Raw genomic sequence first — 21,189 nt, 5'->3', positions numbered from 1 at the left:
TGTCTGACCATTCCTTCTCAGTCCTTCCAACCACAAGCATTTACTAAGAACTTCTCATTCTCCTTTACTGGAACATTACTGGGGTCTCACTCTCTAAGTATGAGTGTCCCCCAAGGTTGTTTCTTAAGGCCTCTTCTTCCCTCTTTATGCTCCCTCCCTGGTGATCTCATCTGCTCTTGTGGGGTTCAATGATCATCCTTACATAGGGGATGCCTAGATCTATCTGTAAAACCCTTCCCTCTTACCTGAAATCTAATCCTCCTGCATATCCCACCAGCATCTCTAACTTCAGATGTTCATCACAGAACTGATTCCTTTCCCCCATAAATTTGTTCTTCCTCCTTAATTCCCAAAAGTTCAACATGATACTTCCAGGTTTACAGCCTTGGAGTCATCCTTGACTCTTGCCCCTCTTCATATCCAATCAGTTGCCCACATCTTATAGTCTGCCTCCACAACAATTCTTGCATCTGTCATTTTTTTCCTTCATTTGCCCTAATTTGGGTCCTCTTCACCTCTGTCACCTACTGACTGTGACCCTGGACAAGTCACTTAACTTGAGGTTAACTTTGAGGAACCTAAAACAACTCTAAGACTGTTAAAGCCATAGAGAAGAGGCTAACCTACATTGGTAGAGGGAGTTTCTTTCCAGAAAATTCCTATACCAATTAAATGGTTTAGTAAAATTAAGTAAACAAATAGCCTCAAATTACTTTTTCCCTCTTGGTCCATTCACCATATATCTGCCAAAATAATTATCTTCATATCATTCCCTTGCTGAAAAATTCTTGGGGTCTCCCTATTGCCTTTTGGCCTGGCATCTAAAGCCTTCCATCTGAGTCCTGCTAACCTTTTAAGATCCACTTATCTTCTCTTACTCTTAATTTACTCTATGGATGAGCCAGCCAAATAGTTTAGAGTTGATATTCCATGCCTTTGGACAGCTTGGACCTACCCTCTGCTTGGAATGTGTTTTTAACTCATTTTGCCCTTAGAATTCCCAGATGCCTTCAGAGATCAGTTCAGATTGTTTCGTTTTCACAAAACCTGCCCTGATTTCTCTTCCTTGTATTCCTGGAGAGAGGGTAGATATGGAGTGTTCAGGGAAGATTTACACCTCTGGTGTGAGGGCAGGGATGCTCATCTACCTTTGGTAGCCACCATCACCCTACTTTCACCTATGACTTCAAGAAACTGTAGCATGCACTATGCCATACCTCGTAAAACTATCTCAGCAGATGGGTTAAACCAGGATGAGAGTGACCCTAAAATCTATTGGTGGGATAGGGTCTACCTCAAGCATGTGAAGAGTTCCCTTGGTGGAATAGGTGAATGAAAGCAATGTATTCCAGTGTCCATGAAGGCAATGGAAGCTGGTGCTTTGGAGTGCTTAGAGCATGGTCAGACATTGAAAATGCCTAGGTAATCCACTGCATCCGGCCCACTAATGGTCATCTTGACTTTTATCTTGCCGCTGAACAACTGTGCAATTCTAACTCACTTAAATCCAATTCACATGCAAGGCAAGATATCACCCAGTGATGTCATTGGTCCTCTTGGAAAACAGAAGGATGAACAACATCCCTAGAGGGGTCTGTCACATAAGAGCAACTTATAAATGTTAATTGGATTAAATTGTTGGTGACTTTCCAAAGATGACAGTTTTTAAAAATGAGCTGCAGAGAGAGAATCCTGACACCTTCCATATGTTTGCTCTATCCAAATTTAGCACCCAATCCAGATCCTGGTTGTTATTATCTACCAGCCCTAAGATATTTTCCTTTTCTTAGCAAATTCACTCTTTGGCCCACAGCCTTTCCCTACACCAATGTCTGCCTTCATATTAAGGGATTTCAACATAGATATGGGTGCTCCCTCAAATGCCCTAATCTCCTAGTTCATTAGTTTACTCAAGACCCATGACCTACTCTGCCACTTCAGCTTAGATACACTCAGCTTAGTTATATACCCTTAATCTTGTATCACCTACAACCATTCCATAAACAAGAACTCTGAAATTTCTCTGATAATAATCTTCTATCATTTCATCTCTCACTATGCTTCTTTCTAAACCTTGTTGTTCCCCTTTTTCATGACCTCCAGTCCCCCAGTGCTTCTCCTACCATCACTTCTACTCTGACTGCACTTCTTCTTCCTTCCCAGTTTCTGTTCCTTCTATCTATGGGTCCTTTGATCCCATGTTTAATCATCCTTCATTACTTGCCAACCCCCTATCCTGGATTGCTCTCCCTCTTAGCTTCTTTCATTTTCTTTTGTGTTGTCCTTTAGCTGGAGGAAGTGTAGGATGACTCCATCACAAATGTATATTATCTAATCTCAATTAAACACTCACTGGCACAAAGCAATCTAGAATGGATTCTTTATATTCCTTAACAGAGGGTAGGTCCAAGCTGTCCAAATACCTGTCTTATACCCCCCCTTAACAGAGGGGCTGTTCCAACTTTCCTCTTTATGTACTACACAGCATCCCCTGTTCCCCACCCTCACAACTGAGGACTTGTTCTCATAATTTACCAAGAAAGTCAAGGTCATCTACTATAAACTTCTTCCCTTCTCATTTCATAGCCCCTTGGCAGCATTGCCTATGATTTCCTTGTTTCTTCCTGTATTTGATGAAGATTTTCCTTCTCTTTATGCACTCTTGATTTCATTCCTCTTGTCTTGTCCAGCAGACTACTCCCACTGTCATTTCCTTTCTGACTAATTTTCACTCTCTCTTTCTCTTGCTGACTACAAATATGCCCAAATCTCCCTCATCCTTAACAATCCCTCAGGAGATTCTACTGTTCGTCACTAGTCCCTCTCTTATATGTCTCTCATTCAAACTCCTATAAAAATTGTCTATACTTGGGACAAATAGAGATATAGTTGTTCTTTTCTTCTTCTTGCTCTTTTCCTTCCGCCATGTTCTTTTGATCCCATCATTCAAATTAGGGGAAAGGAGAGAAATATCCTAATAGAAAACCATTGCAACCAAGAGGAGAGCAGTCAGGCAAGAAGCTAGGGTTGAATAGAGCAGGGAAAGGAGAAGCAACATTTATTCCTCATCATGGGACACTTCTGACAGCTCTGTCTTAGTTAAGGTTCCACCTCCACCACTCTTGGTCAAGAAGCATGTTGGTCTTAACTCTCTCCTTGATACCTACAGAGAGATCATGCCCAGATAGACAGAGAGAAAGACAGATAGACAGAGAGAAAGAGAGAGAGAGAGAGAGAGAGAGAGAGAGAGAGAGAGAGTCAGTCCTTTAGGCACAGACACTAAAAAATTCCCCAGACCTGGGGAGAGAACAAGTTCTTGGCCTGGGGCCCTGTAGAAGCAGAAGGTACCCAGTGGGTTCAGCTGATTATTTTCCTTCCAGTTTGTTGACTAATGCAATTAAGACCCCATGGCCTATCCAGACTTGGGCATGTGATGAGTTTGACTTCTGTCTTGGAAATGCTGAGATTTTTTTTTTCCTAAGGATTTTGTGTCTTCCTTACTCCAGGGTTCAATATAGGACTGTATCTCTTCTAGGTTTCTGAGACTTCCAGCAGTAAGAGGAATCTCTTGACTTGGTGCTGAGGACCAGGTTCTTGTCCCAGTTCTGCCACTGCTTTACTATTCAACCTTCAGCAAGCCCCTTGATTGCTCAACGTGCTCATCCTTAAAATGGGGGCATCAAGACATGTCCATATGAGCAAGGCTCATATGAAGGCTGTTTCAAAAGTTTACCATTGGCATGTATGGACTTGAGAAATTCTAAAGAGCCATGATTTCATCCATGTAGACTCTCTCTCTTTTTTGGCCTAGACCTCAATCTTTCTACACCTAATTTTTTTTATAAACCTTGAGTCCCTTGAACCTGATGCTTGGTTTTCTGGATTATATCAATCTTTATTCATTTTTCCTCCCTTCTTCTGCCATGGCCACCAAACTAGCGATCTAAGTCAATCTACCACTCAGTCAAAAAGCTTTTATTAAGTTTTTGGAATATAAAGAAAGGCATGTTGCTTGATCTGAAGGAAATGAACTTCTAATGGGAAAAACAATATACAAATAATGATGTACATATAAGATCTTTATAGGATTAATGGAAGAGAAGTAATCTCAGAGGGAAGGGACAGAAGAGCTAGAAGATTGGGAAGAACCACAATCAAAAGGTCAAATTTGAAGGAAGCCCAAGGAAATTGAAAGATGGAGGAAAGGAGAAAGAGCATTCTAATCATGGAGATAGTGTGAAAGTACAGAGATGGGGATGGAGGGTGAGAGGGTCATGTGAGAAGAGTAGCAAGTAGTTGGATCACAGAGTATGTGGAGGGCAAAATATAAGAAAATTGAAAAAATAAAAAGGAAGCATGTTGTTAAAAAAAAAAAAGGCTTTAAAAGCTAGAGAGAGTTTAATATTTGATATTGAGGTCATAGAAACCCCTGGAGTTTACTGATGATGGAGATGCATGATCAGATTTGCATTTTTAGGAAAATCACTCTGGCAGCTGAATAGAAGATGTTCTGGAGTGGAGAAAGCCTTGAGTCACGAGATACCCGCTTGGTGTGAGGCTAGAGCCTGCACCCGAGTGTGGGTGGAGAAAAGGGGAACATGTACATACACAAGAAATGTGGCTTTGACAACATATTGGATGTGGGAGGTGATTACAGATGGAGAATCCAGGCCGATACCTGGTTGGCAACCTAGGTGACCGAGAAGATATTGGAGTCCTTGACATGAATAGCAATGTTGGGAAGAAGAGATGGTTTTGCAGGGGTGGGGAGGGGATAATGAGTTCTGCTTTGGACATGCTGAGTTTGGGTTGTCCAATAAGCAGTTAGAAATATGAGACTGGAGGTCAACAGAGAGGTTAGACATAGATAAGTAATTCAGGGAATGCTCTGCATAGAGATGTTAAGTGAACCCTTGTTGAGATCACCCAGTGAGACAGTATGAAGGGAGAAGTCCCAGGGCAAAGTTTTGGGTATGCTCATTATTAGTTAGTAGACAAGATGAAGCTCCAGCAAAGGAAACTGAGAAATAATGACAGGAAGAGAAGAAGGAGAGAGTACTATCATGAAAACCTAAAAAGGAGGGTGTATTCAGAAGTCAAAGACTGCAGAAAGATCTAGAAGGATGAGGATCAAAAGAGGGTTTTTGGATTTGGCCTAGACTTGTAAGCCTTATATCTGATTCCCCTCATTTTTCAAGCCAGTCTCCACATGCTCTACATCACTGAGCCTTAAAGGAAGCTAGGAATTATAAGAAGCAAAGGTGAGAAGGGAGAGCATTCTAGGTCTAGAGGAAAGCCTATATACAAAAGTTTGGAGGTGGGAAATAGAAAAGATTAGAGAATAACAAGACCAGTTTGCCTGCAACAGCAGAGTAACAATAATTGTTATTAATGCTACCTGAACTTGAAGAGACTTTGAGAGCAGTTAGTTCAAGACCTTCATTTTAGGGTTTTTTTTAGGTTGTTTTTTTTTTTTTGCAAGGCAAATGGGGTTAAGTGGCTTGCCCAAGGCCACACAGCTAGGTAATTATTAAGTGTCTGAGACCAGATTTGAACCCAGGTACTCATGACTCCAAGGCCGGTGCTTTATCCACTATACCACCTAGCCTCCCCAAGACCTTCATTTTAAAGATAAAAGAGATTACTGCCCATGGAAGTTAAGGGACTTGTCCAAGGTCATCACCAAGACATTAAAATCAGAGAAAGAATTTGAATATAAGTTCTTTGATTCCATAGTCGGTAAGTACTTTTCCAAGCACCATACTGCCAGTTTTATCTAAACTGGACATTTATAATAAAATTCTTTCCCCTCTTATAGTCATCATAGAAGCTAAATCTGAAGTAGAAAGAGGATTTAAACTACTATTCTTAATGGAAATCTCTCTGCCTTCCCTACTCCCCCCTCACCTCCATCCTGTTGTCAAGTAGTGATTTGTCCTATAAAACACTTCCATCTTCCCAGAGAAGACTGCCTGGAAAATTCCCATACTGGCCTTATCCCAAACTAGGTATCTCAGTCTTGGATTAAATATATAGAATGTTCTTTCCACCTCATGGTTTTTCCCCCCCCTTGGTTCTAATTCTTCTTTCACAGCATGATGAATATGGAAATCTGTTAAACGAAATTTTACTTGTACAACTTATACCTTATTGTTAGCTGATGTCAAGGGGAGGGGGAAGAGAGAAAGAAAAAGGAAGGTGGTAGAAAAATGTGGAACTCATCAACTTACAAATGGATAAATGTTGAAAAACTACCATAGCATGTAATTGGAAAAATAAAATAAAATAATTTTGGAAAAAAGAAATATATCAAATGAGACACTCAGTTTTGAACAGGACCAGCATATTTGTTATAGAAGTTTTGTTTTTTCTTTTTTTGTTGTTGTTCCAGTGAAGGAAGGGGTTGAAAAAATATTTATGTTTGTTAACTGAAAGAAAAATTAATTTAGAATGGGCTTGGGTAAATTCAACAATCACTTATCAGGTACAACTGGGTGATACTGTGGAGTCAGAAAAGACATGGGTTCAAATTTGCCTCAGATATTTAATTAGAGGTGCCACCCTGGGTTGGTCATTTAGTTCTTTCTACCTCAGTTTCCCCTTCTGTAAAATGGGGGGTGATAATAGCTTCTATGACACAGAGTTGTGAGAATCAAAGGAGATAATACATTAAATATTTTGCAGCCCTTAGTTTATATGACAATATTAGCTAGCATTTGGATAAGTGACTTGCCCAAGGTCACACTGTAGCAGGAATTTTGGTCTTAATTCCAAATCCAATCCTCTAGTCCATGACCTAAATGCTTCCTTATCCTATCATTGCCGTTTGAATCCCTCTATATTTGACAAGTCATATATACTAGAATTCTATGAATTGAGAGTTAGAAGGAAACTTAGAGATTGTCCAGGACAGGGGGCTCCTAATCTTTTTTTTTAATGGACTTCACACCATATCAATTTATAAAGCCAATGGAACCTTCTCAGACTAATATTTTTAAGTGCATAAAATAAATTACATAGAACTGTAAAGGCAGTCATAGTTCATGAAAATAGACATAATTTTTTTTTCTATCCATTTTTATAGAAGCTCTGAATTCTATCTGCTGACCTCCTGGTAGGGGGTCGGTGGACCCCCAAGTTAAGAACTGCTGTCTAATGGAGCCTTCTCATTTTGTGGATGAGGAAACTGGGGAAATTGATTTGTCAAATGTCATCTAGCTATAAAAGTGTCTGAGCTTGGACTGGGACCCAGGCTTCCTGCCTCCAAGGATACTGGGAGTTGGTGGGGGAGGCTAAAAGGGGAAACGTACCCTTCTCAGTGACCTGAGAACATTTTAGCTTGGGTTCCTGTGGGCTGGGAGAGAAAGCAAATAGAGACAGCTAAAGGCAGAGGCTAGGGCATCACAGCTGCCACGGCTCTCAGGGTGGGGTTGGTTGCTTTAGGGAGGGAAGGTATGGGAAGGAAAAATAATACAGTAATCAAGCCATCCACACTCAGCTTTTCTCATCCCTGGGCCGGGCTGGAACCTGCCCCATGTCAGACAGGTGGGGAAATCAAGGCCCAGGGAAGGGACATAATCGGCTTCAAGGTTATATAGAGCTCTATCTGTGAGATTGGAAGGAAGGGAGACAAAGGGCGGGCTCGGTCAGACAAAGTGTCTGAGGATGCTCAGTGGAATAGATATAGAATATATAGGGAAAGATATAGGCATAAGAGTTGGAGATGTTGGAGACCTAATTCAATTCTTTAATTCGACAGATAGGGAAAGTGAGTCCCAAAGAGGAGAAATGTCACACAGTTTATAAATTGCAGAGCTGGAATCTGAATACAGGGACTGAGTCAAAAGTCAGTGTTCTTTCTATTAACCAGTACTGCCTTATTCTTTTCTCTCCCTCTCTCTCCTCCCCTCCCTTCTCTTCCCTCCATCTTCCCCATCTCCTTCCTCTCTCTCTCTCTCTCTCTCTCTCTGTCTCTCTCTCTCTGTCTCTCTCTGTGTGTCTCTGTGTCTCTCTCTGTCTCTCTCTCTCTCTGTCTCTCCTCTCTGTCTTCCCCCATCTCCTTCACTCCTCTACTTTCACTCCTCTCTTTCTCTCCCCTTTTCTTTCTCCCTCTTTCTCCCTTCCCTTCTTCTTTCCTCACTCTTTCATTTCTCTCCCTCTTTCTCTCCGTCTCCTGTCATCTCCTTTCCATCACCCTCTCTCAAATGCACCACACTGCCCCTGAGTTCACATAGTACCCTCATCTCCTTGAATCTCTGCTCTTTCTCCCTAGACCCCTTATGGGTTTTTTTAAATTCTATTCCATTGTTCTTTCCTCCCCTCACCCCCCCACCCCAAATCCAAGGGCTTGACTTGACCCTTCTCCTGGGTTGGAGAACCTTGGAGGTTATTGGGTCCATCCCTGGACTCCTCTAAAACCATCTCTACCATTAGAGGTAACCCTCTTTTGAAGAATTCCCTGCATTCCAATATGGTCCAACCCTTAGAAACCAGAATCTCCTTTTGTTTCCTATAAACTCAGCCTGCTAGTTTCAGCTCTTTGAAGATTGTTACCAAAACAGGGTAGCCTCAGCACTATTTGGTCCAGTTTGTGGGTCAGTGGAAAGACACCTGGATTTGCAATCAAAAGGCCTCAGGTTCAAATCCCACCTCTTCTACTTATTTGTTCTGTATGGTCAAGTTGTTCAGCCTCAGTTTTCCTCATCTGCAACATGAGAATAAAAACACTCGCACTGTCTCCCTACAAGTCTATCAGCAATTGTTATAGTTCTTGGAAGATAAGACCTCAGCTCCTCTTTCCTCTTATCTCTATCACCTCTGGGGATTTCCTTTCCTGGTCTGGGTAACCCCAAAAATGAGGAAGGAAGAAGGGAGGCAGGAGAGGTGATTGGGGTGGGAAGAGACTTGATTCATCAAGATTCCCTCAGGTCAGCAACTACTTCCTCTTTTGGTGCTGTGGTCAACTCTCTAGCCCCTAAAGGTTAGAGGGGACAGGTTCTTACAGAACTCAGCAGACACCCCCCGCAGAAGGGTGAAAAATCCAAAGAATGGGTCAATAGATTTTGCCCAACTACCAAAAGGGATGGGAAGGAGAAAGGAATCAGCTTTTCTTAAATGCCTACTGTGTTATACATTTACAAAACTTAAAAATAGTACCAAAATTTGCAAATTTACAAATATTTCCTCATTTCATCCATTTTGGATCCACAAATAAAGTTAAGAATCATCAGTTTTTAAAGTCTCTTCTTGCTTTTTAAATCCTATGACTTTATGAATTTAGACAAATCATTTCCCTTCTCTTTGATTCAGTTTTTCCCTTTGTAAAATGAAGAGGATGGATAATCTTTGAGGTCCCTTCTAGCTCTCAGTTCTTGAATTGTTGGAAAGTAAATCCTATGACTCTAGGTGGAGCCTAGATTTTTGAATTACAGTATCTTTTTGTTAGTTTGTTTTTTCCTGTGACCACAGTCCTACTAAATTTCCAATCGATGCTTCTTCACATTCTGTTAGAATATACTTCTTTTTGAATAGACCTAGTGATGGCAGCATGGCTTAGCAGTAGGTAACCAGCCTCAAAGTTGGAAAGAGCTGGGTTCAAGTCCTGCTTATGACACACACACACACTAGCTGGGTCATTCTGGGTAAGTCATTTAAGAGGTCCAGGCAATTCTCTAAGATTATAAACTGACCTGCTTTAGAAAGAAAGGGTTTCCTTATGCTGGATTTTTCTATACTAATGAAGGGACAAGTCTACTCCCTAACCTCATCTTTGGTATGGTGCTTCTCTCTTTAATCTTCAGTGGCTCCCTTTTGATTACTGAATAAACTTCAAACTCCTCTACCTGGGACTCAAGACTCCATGTGGTCTTGGATCACTCACTCTTTCCGTCCTTCCCTTCTATTACTTTTCTTGATTCATTCTCTGTTTTAGGCAAACTAGACAACTCAGTTCCAGAACACATGGGACTTCCCTAATTCCATAACTTTGCTCTGGCTAATCTGTACAACTGGAATTCTTCCTCTTCCCACTGGCTATTTAAAGCTCCATTTAAAGGTTACCTTCTCTGGGAATCTTCTTCCTGCCCTTTCTCTCTCTCCTTAGCCTTTCCCTTGGGACCTTGAACGGCACTTTGCCCCTCTCCATGCATCTCTCATACAATACCGTGCATCATTTTTTTGTGTGGTGGTATCTCATCTCTACTAGGATATTCCTTAAAAACAGTTCCACCTGTTTTTTTTCCTGTCCCACCCCCACCTGCCATGTCTATTCAAACTTTGTACTTTTCCCTAGTTTAGCCCCTGCACACAGAAGACTCTTTTTGTTTTTGTTTTGCAAGGCAATGGGGTTAAGTGGCTTGGCCAAGGCCGTGCAGCTAAGTAATTATTAAGTGTCTGAGATTGGATTTGAACTCAGGTCCTCCTGACTCCACAGTTCTCTATCCACTGCACCACCTAGCTGCCCTACACAGAAGACTTATTAGATATTGGTGGTACTGAATTTAAAAGGGGGTTTTCTTCCTGCTGGTACTACTCCAAAAAAGGATGCTTATCTTTTCCTTCCCACATATTCTAGTGTCCAAAACCTATGTTTGTTTTTTTAATTTTCTTTATTTATCTTTCCAACTACTTTCAAAGACAATTTTGAAAAATCTTTTTTTGGTAAGATTTCGAATTTCTCATTTTTCTCCTTCCCTCTCTTTTCTCCCTCTTCCCTTGATAAAAAGGCAATCTAATATAGGTTATACATGTATAACTATGTTAAAGTATTTCCATATTAATCTTGTGAAAGAAGAATCAAATAAAAAAAAGGGGGGAAGCATGATGTAGCCTCTGGTTTATTTCTTGAGTTTGATAACTGTCTCATGATGAATCACGACTCAGACTCGAGAATGCAGGTTTTGGAAAGAAGATAGAGATTTATTAAAAGAAGTTACAACACATAAGAAAGGTGATAGAAAAGTTATGAGTTTAAAGAGTAGACCATGTGGGTTGCTGATTAAACTGGTCAGGTTAGATGACCAGGGTTTTCAGCAGGAGTCTGGAAGACCAAAGAGACAGAGCCCCTTTCTCCATCTCCTTAAATTCTCCCTCAGGGTCCATGGGAGGGGTGGTGACCTGGGAGTGACCCAAATCCCACTTTGGAGATTTTGCCTTTGGGGGAAGGGTCTCTTTTGAGTGGTCATGGGTGTTTCCAGGGCCTGTGGCTCCCTGACCACCCCACCAGAAGACAATGCAATCCAAATCAGGTTGAGGGTCAGGCCCTCAGGTGTGTCCTAAATTAGATGATAAAGGTAGAAGGAAGATTCCTTTAACAATGCAAACAAAAAATGTACAAAGCTTGTCACCAACTGATGTCATCACCCCCATGCCCATGTTTCTCTGCATCAATGGGGGGGGGTGGGAAACAATAATATATAAAACATTTTAAAAATTGGTCTGCATTCAGTCTCTGGATGTGGGTGGTATTTTCCATCACAAGTCCTTTAGAATTGTCTTTGTTTATTGTATTATTGAGATAAACAAGTTCGTCTTAGTGGATCATCTCACAATGTTGCTGTTAGTGTGTACAGTGTTCTGGTTCTGCTCGTTTCACTCAGCATCAGTTCATACAAGTCTTTCCATGCTTTTCTGTAGTCTCTTACCTCATGATTTCTTCAGAACAATAGTGTTATATTACATTCATATACCAAACTTGTTCAGCCAGTTGATGGGGATCACTTTGATTTCCAATTCTTTGCCACTACAAAAAGAGCTGCTATTAATAATTTTGTACACATGGGTTTTTTACCCTTTCTTATAATCTCTTGGGATACAGACCTAGTAATGGTCTTGCTGGATCAGAGGGTAGGCACAGTTTTATTGACCTTTGGGTGTATTTCCAAATTGCTTTTCAGAATGGCTGGATCAAGAACTTATGTTTCTTGCAGTTATCACAATCATCTTTTTCTTCTCTCTTCCCCAATATTCCTATCTCTAAAGTGGATAAAACCCAGGGCTTGGAATCAGGAAGATTTTTCTTCATGAGTTCAATCCAACCTCAGACACTTATTAGCTCTAAGCAAGTCACTTCACCATGTTTGTCTCAGTTTCCTCATCTGCAAAATGCCCTGGAGAAGGAAATGGCAAATCACTTTTGCCAAGAAAACCCCTAATGGGGTCACAAAAAATCAAACACATCTGTAACAAATGACCAAGTACCAAAAAACACAGCTGCTGCAGGCCTGGAAGGGGCAGGGGAGAAGGAAGATGGAAGGGACTATTTTACAAGCATTCTTTGAGTAGGGGTCACAGGGAAAGGCAGACTCAGAGTGAGAAATCATTTTTTTAAAATCTGGAGTGACAAATTCAAATAGAAATGGAAGCTCTAAAGCATACATAAGGATTTCTGTGGGCTTCATATTGACTTAGTTTTATGACATGATATTATCTATGTTTTATTGTATTTTTATTTTGTGAAGTATTTCCCAATTACATTTTAATCTGGTTTGGGCAGCACCCTCCTAGGTGTAGGCTGTGTATGAGCCACATGTGACTCAGAGAATGTTTGACAACTCAGCTCTAAAAATCATGGTTCTGGTTCTTTTAGATGTGTCTGACTTTAGACAAGTCATCTCCTTTCTCTGTGATTCAATTTTTCCCTCTGTAAAGTGAAGAGTATCGTTAATCTTTGAGGTCCCTTCCAACTTTCAGTCCTTGATTTGTTGGAAAGTAATCCTCGAAGTTCTCTATAAATAGGATTTTGTTGTTGTTGTGTCATTATCATTATTATTGTTGTTGATGGTACTATCAGAGAGTCTGGTGTTATATTAAAAAGTGCTGAATCTAAAAATCCCAATCTTGGCTCCTCCAGGGCCTTTCTGTATCATTCTTGCTTAGTAGGCAAGCCTCTTGTCCCTTCTCAGCCTCAATGTTTCTATCTGTCATATGGGGAGAAGGCTCTTCTACCCCATTGTTGTTGGTATCCTGTGAGAAAACACCACTAGACAAACTCATGTGATGTCATGTCACTTCTATAATAGCCCAAGGGATTAGATTGTAGTCATTTTTCTCACAGTGCGCAAATCCAGAGGCGTGGGGATAATGAGGATGTTTAGAATAAGGAAATGCTTAAGAGGAAGTCCAAAGTCCAAGCCTTAATTCCTTCTGATAAAAGATACGAAAATCTGCCTTTACTCCTTCTCTTTTTAACAAAGATCTCATCTCATTCACCTGTTAATCAGGTCATTGGTTGAGAGGACCCTCAGGAAGCTAGGCCTCAGACCCGTCTGTCCTGAAAAGGTGATGGGGAACCTTCTAGGAACTTGCTGCTGGACCAGAGTCATCATTTCTTCAACTGATTAATCAGTCCTAGCCTCAACAATTCTTAAGTTCTGGCCTCAACAAATGTGTTAAGTTGGCTTATGCCAGTCTACCTTTACTGTGTCTTCCTTGGTCTTCATCCTCATAGCAACACCCCCATTTCCCTCTAAAGGATCCAGTGGCAAGAATATGTTCTCTTCTCTCAACTCTCTAATCCAGGTGTCTGGGAAAGATGAGGTGAAGATGACTGATAACAGGAACTGAGAAAGGGGGGAATGAATGAGCCTGGATGGGCAAAGTTGGAATTTTTGGCATGGTAGGGTGAGGGTTTCTGACAGAATTTCCTGGCTATTTGAGAGCAGATCTGTGCCTTCCCTCTCAGACCAGGGTTTTCATAAGGCCTGGAGATAGTGACCTGGCCCATTTCTCTGGGAATAGCAGGTTCTTTGGGGATGGGCAGACAGCTAGGGGGGCATAGTGGATACAGTACCAGCCCTGGAGTTAGGAGGACCTGAGTACAAATTTGATCTCAGACATTTGATACTTACCAGTTGGGTGACCCCAGGCAAGCACTTTGCCCTGCTTGCCTCTCATTCAGGATCATCCGTAGTCGTTCTGATTCATATCTGGTCCCTGGACCCAGATGGCTCTGGAGGAGAAAGTGAGTCTGGTAACTTAGCACAACCCCCCCCCACACACACACACATGCACACACTCAAATCCAACTCATGTTTTTGTCATGGCATCATAGTCTTCTTCCAGAACAAAGGACAAATATCACTGAAGCAGAAGAGACAGCAACTTCTCTTAAGCTAGGAGAAGCACTAGGAGATTATGTCATTTCATCACTGCCCCCTCTCCTTCTAACCCTAAGCAGTTTCTCAAGAGAGTTCTCAAGACAGATCTGAGGTAGGTCTGCCTCTTAACTTCGGACAGAGCAGTGAATGGATGCCCCTCTGACACTACCTGAACCTATCCAATCCAAACCTATCCCCCAAGATACAGTAGGGGTAACAACTATTCACAACATAGAACACAGAATATCAACAGTAAGTTTAGAGACCATGTAGTCTAAGCTCATCATTTGAAGAAACTGAGACCAAAAAGGTTTAGAAGACTTGGCCAAAGTCCCATAGAACCTAACACTTGTGTCTCTTCCTCCTAAACCAACACTTTCCTTAACAATTATTTCTAGTTCTATTTTTGGAGCTATCTATTAAAGTATTAATGAATAACAGATAAATCTATTTCTATATTCCCACTTTTCAGACTCCCCACCTCCAACCCTTGCCCAGTCTTCATACCTACAGCTTCTTTGCAGGTTAAATAATCAACTCTTTCTAATTTAACATAGTTCAAGTCCTCTCTCCATCATGCGTAGACTTCCTTTATCAATGTCCTTCCTAAAATATGATGCCCAGAATCTGAATCCCCTGCAATTTCAGCAAGGGAAAAGGTATGGAACAATCATCTCCCTGCTTTGGACATTTTATTTATTCAAAAATGTCACTGATGCCTTTTCACTATTTATACCAAAGTGGTTTCCTAATAGTGCTCCACCCCTAACAGAACCTTCTTGCAACAAAGAAATGCAGTAACTAAAGTCAAATAGACTTCATAGGATAGTGTGTGCAACATTCCACCCATAGCCCCCACTTTTCCACAGAATAGGGAAGTATGGCCAGTTCTATTTATGTAGGCCACATTCAAGTTAGTTTACTTGCTTTTTTTTTTTTTAACAGTGCATCACACTAAAATAATAGATTCTCAGGACTGGAAGAGAGATTCATTCCACTTGGAGTCAGAGAGGAGGACCTGAAGTAATGAGTAGGAGTTACAGGGAGTCAGGTTTAATCTTAGTACAAAGAAGAATTTGCTAACAGTGATGGTTGGATGAAATGAGAATGAGCTGATTTATTGAGGTAATGAACTCTCCAAAACTGGAAGTGTTCAAGCACAGGTTGGATGACTTCCTTCTGGGAAGTTGTAAAGTCAATGTAGAGATGAGGATGAGGATGAGGATGATGCCGTTTGTTCTTTGTTTTTTGGGATTTTTTTTTTAGGTTTTTGCAAGGCAATTGGGTTAAATGGCTTGGCCAAGGTCACACAGCTAGGTAATTATTAAGTGTCTGAGGTCGGATTTGAACTCAGGTCCTCCTGACTCCAGAGCTGGTGCTCTACCCACTGCGCCACCTAGCCACCCCTGTTCTTTGTTTTTGAAGAAGGCCATGACATCAAGGAGGTGATGCACAGGAACTGGATTTGAGTGAGGGGGTGCTGTGCTAAGTCACTGGCCTCACTTTCTTCTTGGGCACCATCTGGGACCAGTGTTATGAATCAGGATAAGTGGAGATGACCCTGGATGTGAGATGATCAGGATTAAGTGACTTGCCCAAGGTCATACAACAAATGAGTATAAAGTGTTCACATAGCTAGTAAAAATTGCTTCTAGGGTCAAATTTGAATTCAGGTCCTCCTGCCTTCAGGGCCAGTGCTCTACCAACTGCTCCATCTAGCTGCCCCTAGAGAGGGGGATACAAGTCTGGACACAAACTTGCAAGAATTGGTTACATGCTGGGTTTTGGACTAGATGGTGACCTTAAGCAAATTACTTCCCTTTTTGGATTATGTTTCCATATGTGTGAAATGGGAATAATAATCTTTGCATTGACACTAATGTCCTAAAACAATTCATTTGACTCTGAACCTCAGTTTCATTACCTATAAAATGGGATAATTAAAGGGTGAAGATCAAATGAAATCAGGGCAGGTAGATAATGCCATAGAAGGATGGGCTTGGAGTCAGGAGGACCTGAGTTCAAATTAGCCTCAGACACTTACTACTTATATGACCCTGGGCAAGTCACTTAACCCCAAATGCCTCAAAAAAATCAAATGAAATAACATATGTAAATCAGCTATCATTTCTGCCCTGGGTAGGAGGTTGGACCAAATTAACATGACATTCCCTTCTGAATCTCCGATCACATTGAATCTTTCCAGTAGGTATCTTGGGTTGGGAGCAGATGCTAAATCTCCAGGGTTAGAGGTGAAATCTAGGAGGAAGAGGAGGGGGAGGCCAGTGTTTGACAGATGAGGAAGTTGAGACCCTAAGAGATTGGGTCGTCCATCAAAGGTACTGCCAGGCATGTTTCCATGTCCACCATTTTGTCTGTTCTTCAGTCTTATCATTACCTGATTGGTTTTCAATGTCTAGCTCCCTGTCTCTATATTGCTTTTTCCTATAAAATAAGTTTCCAGTGCAAATATTCTTCCAAGGAGGATTATAATGTATCTCTGCCTTGGTCTCAAGTGTGTGTCTAGAGTGGGAGAGGAGTAAGACCCCATTCAGAATGGGACTGTGTGGGATGATGAGGAGAAAATTCCTTGATGGAAGAAATCCCTGAACCTTGTTCCATTACAATGAAGAATACAGGATACATCCAGAAGGCAGAGTGGGGAGTAAGGAGAAATTTTGGGGAAGTTTGGAAATCACAGATTCATAAAATGTTAGAATTGGGCATTAGAGATCATTTAGTCCAATCACCTCATTTTACATCTGGGGAAACTGAGGCCTGAAGAATTTAAGTGATATGTCCAAAGTCATTTGATCTTGCCATTATCTCAGGCTTCCTCATCTTATAAAAGAGGAAGTTGAAACCTTATAATGGGGAAGTAACTTAGTCAAAGGCAGACAGAACCCACACTTCAATCTAGATCTTTGGATCTCAAACCCACTGTTCTAATGAGATAGCATTCAGAGACATTCCTTAGGAAGCTGTTGCCATAATCTGGTGGGTTGGTGATGAAGGCTAATTAATAGTGAGGAATGCCTCAGTCCTAGACTATTAAAAGGAATCATGTGGAGAAGCCAAAAGAAATTAGACAAGGATTGAGTTTGGAGAGCTTCATCTGGAAAGTGAGGAGTTTGAACCAGATGATTTCTAACATCTCTTCTAGTGATAAATAATAAAATTAGCTAGCATTTATGTAGTGCTTTAAGATGTGTGAAAATGCTTCCTATGTATTATAACTCTAGAACTGAGGATATGAGAAGTATCAGAGGCAATATGTACTGGATGTCCAGAGGAAAGAAGGAAGCTAAACCAATTCAGAATAGGGCTATGTGGGGATTTGGGGGAAAATATCCATTGAAGGAAGGAGACATAGGCATCATTCCATTATAATGAAAAAGATAGAATGCTGCCAGGAGATGGAGTGGAGAGAAAGGTGAAACCTAGGAACATAGATGATGTATGAGACCATGTAGTCTACCCCACCCCCTCCTGCAGATAAGGAAACTGAAGCCTAGAGTGATTTGTCCAAGGTCATCCAGGTAGTATCAGAGGTGAGACTGGAACCCAAATCTTATGATGCTAGAACAAGTGATCTTTCTACTGAGATAAATATTTTTCTAGAATTAACAGACACAGAACTATGTCCATGAGTGACTGGGAGTAAAGTATGGTACTAAGAATATTTGTATCTGAATCAAAGGGGGAAGGTGAAGGAAAGGATGAGAGAAGCTCAGTGGCTGAGATGGAGAATATCTGCTGTGGGACACTACAAAATTTCTATACTGCTCAAGAATTGGTTGCTTCTGGGAAGTGAGAAGAGGAGAATCCAGGGAAGGGGGCTTATCTTGGGATGAAGCTTCAATCATCAGGGGAGGGAAAAGAAGAGTCCAAGGGCTTTGGAAGGAGGCAGGCATTCCAGAATAGTGTTGAGCTTCTGTGCCTTGGGGCAAAGTGCCAGCTGTTCTACCTTAGTGACTTCCAGTCCACAGGCTTGACCCATTCAGATTAGAGAAGAAAATCTTAGGTTGTAGATCAGAGGATTTAGAGCAGGAAGGGACCTAGCAGGCTGTCATATTACAAAGAAGGAAACTGAGGCTCAGAGAATGCCCTTGGTCATGAAATTTTCATGAACTGGGACTCTTTGCCAAGTAGTTTTCTGATTCCAGAGCCAACTCTTTCTATTCCACTCTGGTTTATTCATCACTGGCTGGTTAATTAACTACCTACATCCTCACAGCCAATGGAAAGCTATCACAATTCTCATTACCTCAAAACCTAAACTTGTAGTATAATATTCTTGTCTTTATTGACTCATCTTGGTATAACATGGCATGATTTAGTATGATATGGCATGACATAGCATGGTATGATTTGGCATGTTATAGCATCATATATATGATATGGTATAATGTGACCAGTATAGATGTGAGAGTTTGCTGGTATGCCATATATCTAAAGGGTTAGGGAAGGAGTCTTTCAAACTCTTCAGAGATGGGTTATGCAGGGATGGGGATTGGGGACCCTTAATGGGAGGAAGCAGAGCCCTGTCCTTCAGGAATCCCATTGAATTGAAGAAACCAGAACAAAACCAGGAGACCCATAGAACCTGAGAAAAGAGAAACCAGGTCAGTCAGAAAACATGCCCCATATTCTACCACACTCACCCCTTGGATTTCTTCTCAAATCAACCAAATTCTCAGCAGCTACTGATTGAGAAATCTTTGCATTTTGCCTCTCTTCTCACCAGTCCATCTTCCACGTAGCTACCCATTTCCTGGAACTTTATTTAAGATTTAGCCATTTTTGAAGCATTCAGAAATGAATGCATTGCCTCATACTTTACAGAGAAAATAGAGACCATCTGTTGTGAGCTAACTTCACCTCCCCCGGTTCTGCCTCAAATTCCCTGTTGTCTTTTCCTCTCTCCTCCTTTAATCTCTGAGGAAGAGAGATAATCTTACTCCTTACCAAGGTCAATGCCTCTACCTGTGTATGTTCTTCTTCTTTTTTTTTTTTTGCAATGCAATGGGGCTAAGTGACTTACCCAAGGTCACATATCTAGGCAATTATTAAATGTCTGAGGTCACATTTGAACTCAGGTCCTCCTGACTCCAGGTTTAGTGCTCTATCCACTGCATCTAGCTATCTATCCACCTAGCTACCCCCTACCCACTCTTGAGTCCATCACTAATCTCCAATTTGTCCATACATCCACTGGCTCCTTCTCTTCTTCCTTACAAACATGTCATGGCCTCAAGCTGTCATCCTATGCTTCTCCTTCCTTTCATAGTCAAACTTCTAGAAAATAAAAAGGTATTTATAATCATTGCCTCCACTTCCACTCACTTCTCTATACAAATCCACCTATCTACACACTTCTCAAGCCCTTGGACTTAACTTCCAACCCCTCTACTGGACTAAAACTGGTCTCTTCTAAGTTTCTAAAGATCTTTTCACTGATGAGTTCAATGGCCTTTTCTCAATCCTCATCCTTCTTGTCCTCATTGCACCATGTGATAGGTATTCTCTTGGACATTGTCTCCTCCTGAGTTTTAATGCCACTGTTCCTGCCTGGTTCTCCTTCTACCTACATAATGTTCCATTATCTGATCCATGCTCTTCCCCCTAATGGGTATGGTCCATGAAGATCATTTCTAGAACTCTATATCCACCCCTCATTCTTTTCCTATATTGTCAACTGACTGTTGGACATTTTCTCCTCCTAAGATACCCTAAAAGTATCTTGAACTTAACATGTCCCAAACAAAATTCATTATCTGTCTCCTTAAACTCTTTGTTTCTCCTTTTGTTTCTCCACCAGTCCTTCTGGGCACTCAAGTTTACATCTTCCTTATTAGGCATGACCAATTAATTGCCAAATCTTAGTGATTCTACCTCTCATTCCATATCTCATACCTTTACCCTTCTTTCTACTCACACCATCACTATTACCTCTTGCCTAGGTTATTAATATAGTCTCATAATGGATATCTCTATCATCTCCATCATTACCCAACTGATTTTCCTAAAGTACAGGTCTGATCATGTCAACCCCTAAGTCAAGAAGCCTCAATGGCTCCTTATTACCCTCTAGAATAAAGTTTGAAACTTAAAGCCCTTCAAATCCTGGCTCCAACATTTCTTTCCAGAATGATTACACATTATTCCTCTTTCATTTAGTCCAACTTGGCCCATGATAGAGACTTCTAAATCTTGTCAAATGAAAAAAAGAAAATGGAAGAAAGGGATTTCTTTATGGGAGAGAGGACCTGTTTCTTGGGTGAAGTGGGATAGTGAATGTCTGATCTCAATCTTTGCCATCTGTAAAGAAATGCAGCCTAGTACCATAAGAGTTTCCTGTCCCTGAGTAGGGATTGCCACTCACCCATTATGGAACACAGAGGCTTTGAAAACATCAAGCTATTCCTATAAATTTGTCAAGACAATGCCAGCTGTGCCAGACACCAAGAAAACAGAAGGTGACAGACCAAAGGATTTCAAAGTCCTCCTGACCTTGTGTACTTTTAAAGAAAGAAGAAACAACACAGACCAGGAAGAAGGCAGGGAGAGGCAAGAATTCTTCTTAGCTCCATTTTATAGATGAGTCATAGGTGGAGTCAGGAAGACTCATAGTCTTGAGTTCAAATCCAGCCTCATTAGCTATATGACCCTCTGCAAGTCACTTTACCCTATTTGCCTCATCATCTGTAAAATGAGATGGAGAAGGAAATGACAAATCTCCAGTATCTTTGCCAAGAAAACCCCAAATGGGGTCACAAAGAATCAGATAACAATAAAGAATGATGTCAAGGTGAGATGTGTCATGGGCTGCTGCCAGGTATAAGCATCTCCTTACAAATCCCAGATAATGTATGACAATATATAGTTCAAAATCAATTCCTGCATTACAGTCAATTAGTCAAAAAGCATTCATTAAACATCTATTATGTCCCAGAAATTTTATATTTTTCTGTCAGCCTGCTAACCTCTCTAATAATAGACTCAGAATGCCAGAGTTGAATCATCTAATCTGAATCCCTCATTTTATAGATGGGAAAACTGGGGCCTCAAGAGGCCAAGTGGCTTGCCAAGG

General features: G+C 41.1%; 1 protein-coding gene across 1 annotated transcript in view; it reads left to right on the top strand.

Moving 5' to 3' along the window:
* VIPR1 (vasoactive intestinal peptide receptor 1) overlaps positions 1–21,189 on the top strand; it is a 92,483-nt gene that overhangs the window by 10,199 nt on the left and 61,095 nt on the right. The window lies entirely within an intron of this gene.

The sequence above is a fragment of the Macrotis lagotis genome, chromosome 8 (assembly GCF_037893015.1).
Source record: "Macrotis lagotis isolate mMagLag1 chromosome 8, bilby.v1.9.chrom.fasta, whole genome shotgun sequence".
Lineage (NCBI taxonomy): Eukaryota > Metazoa > Chordata > Mammalia > Peramelemorphia > Peramelidae > Macrotis > Macrotis lagotis.
This window is presented reverse-complemented; position numbering and strand designations above follow the sequence as displayed.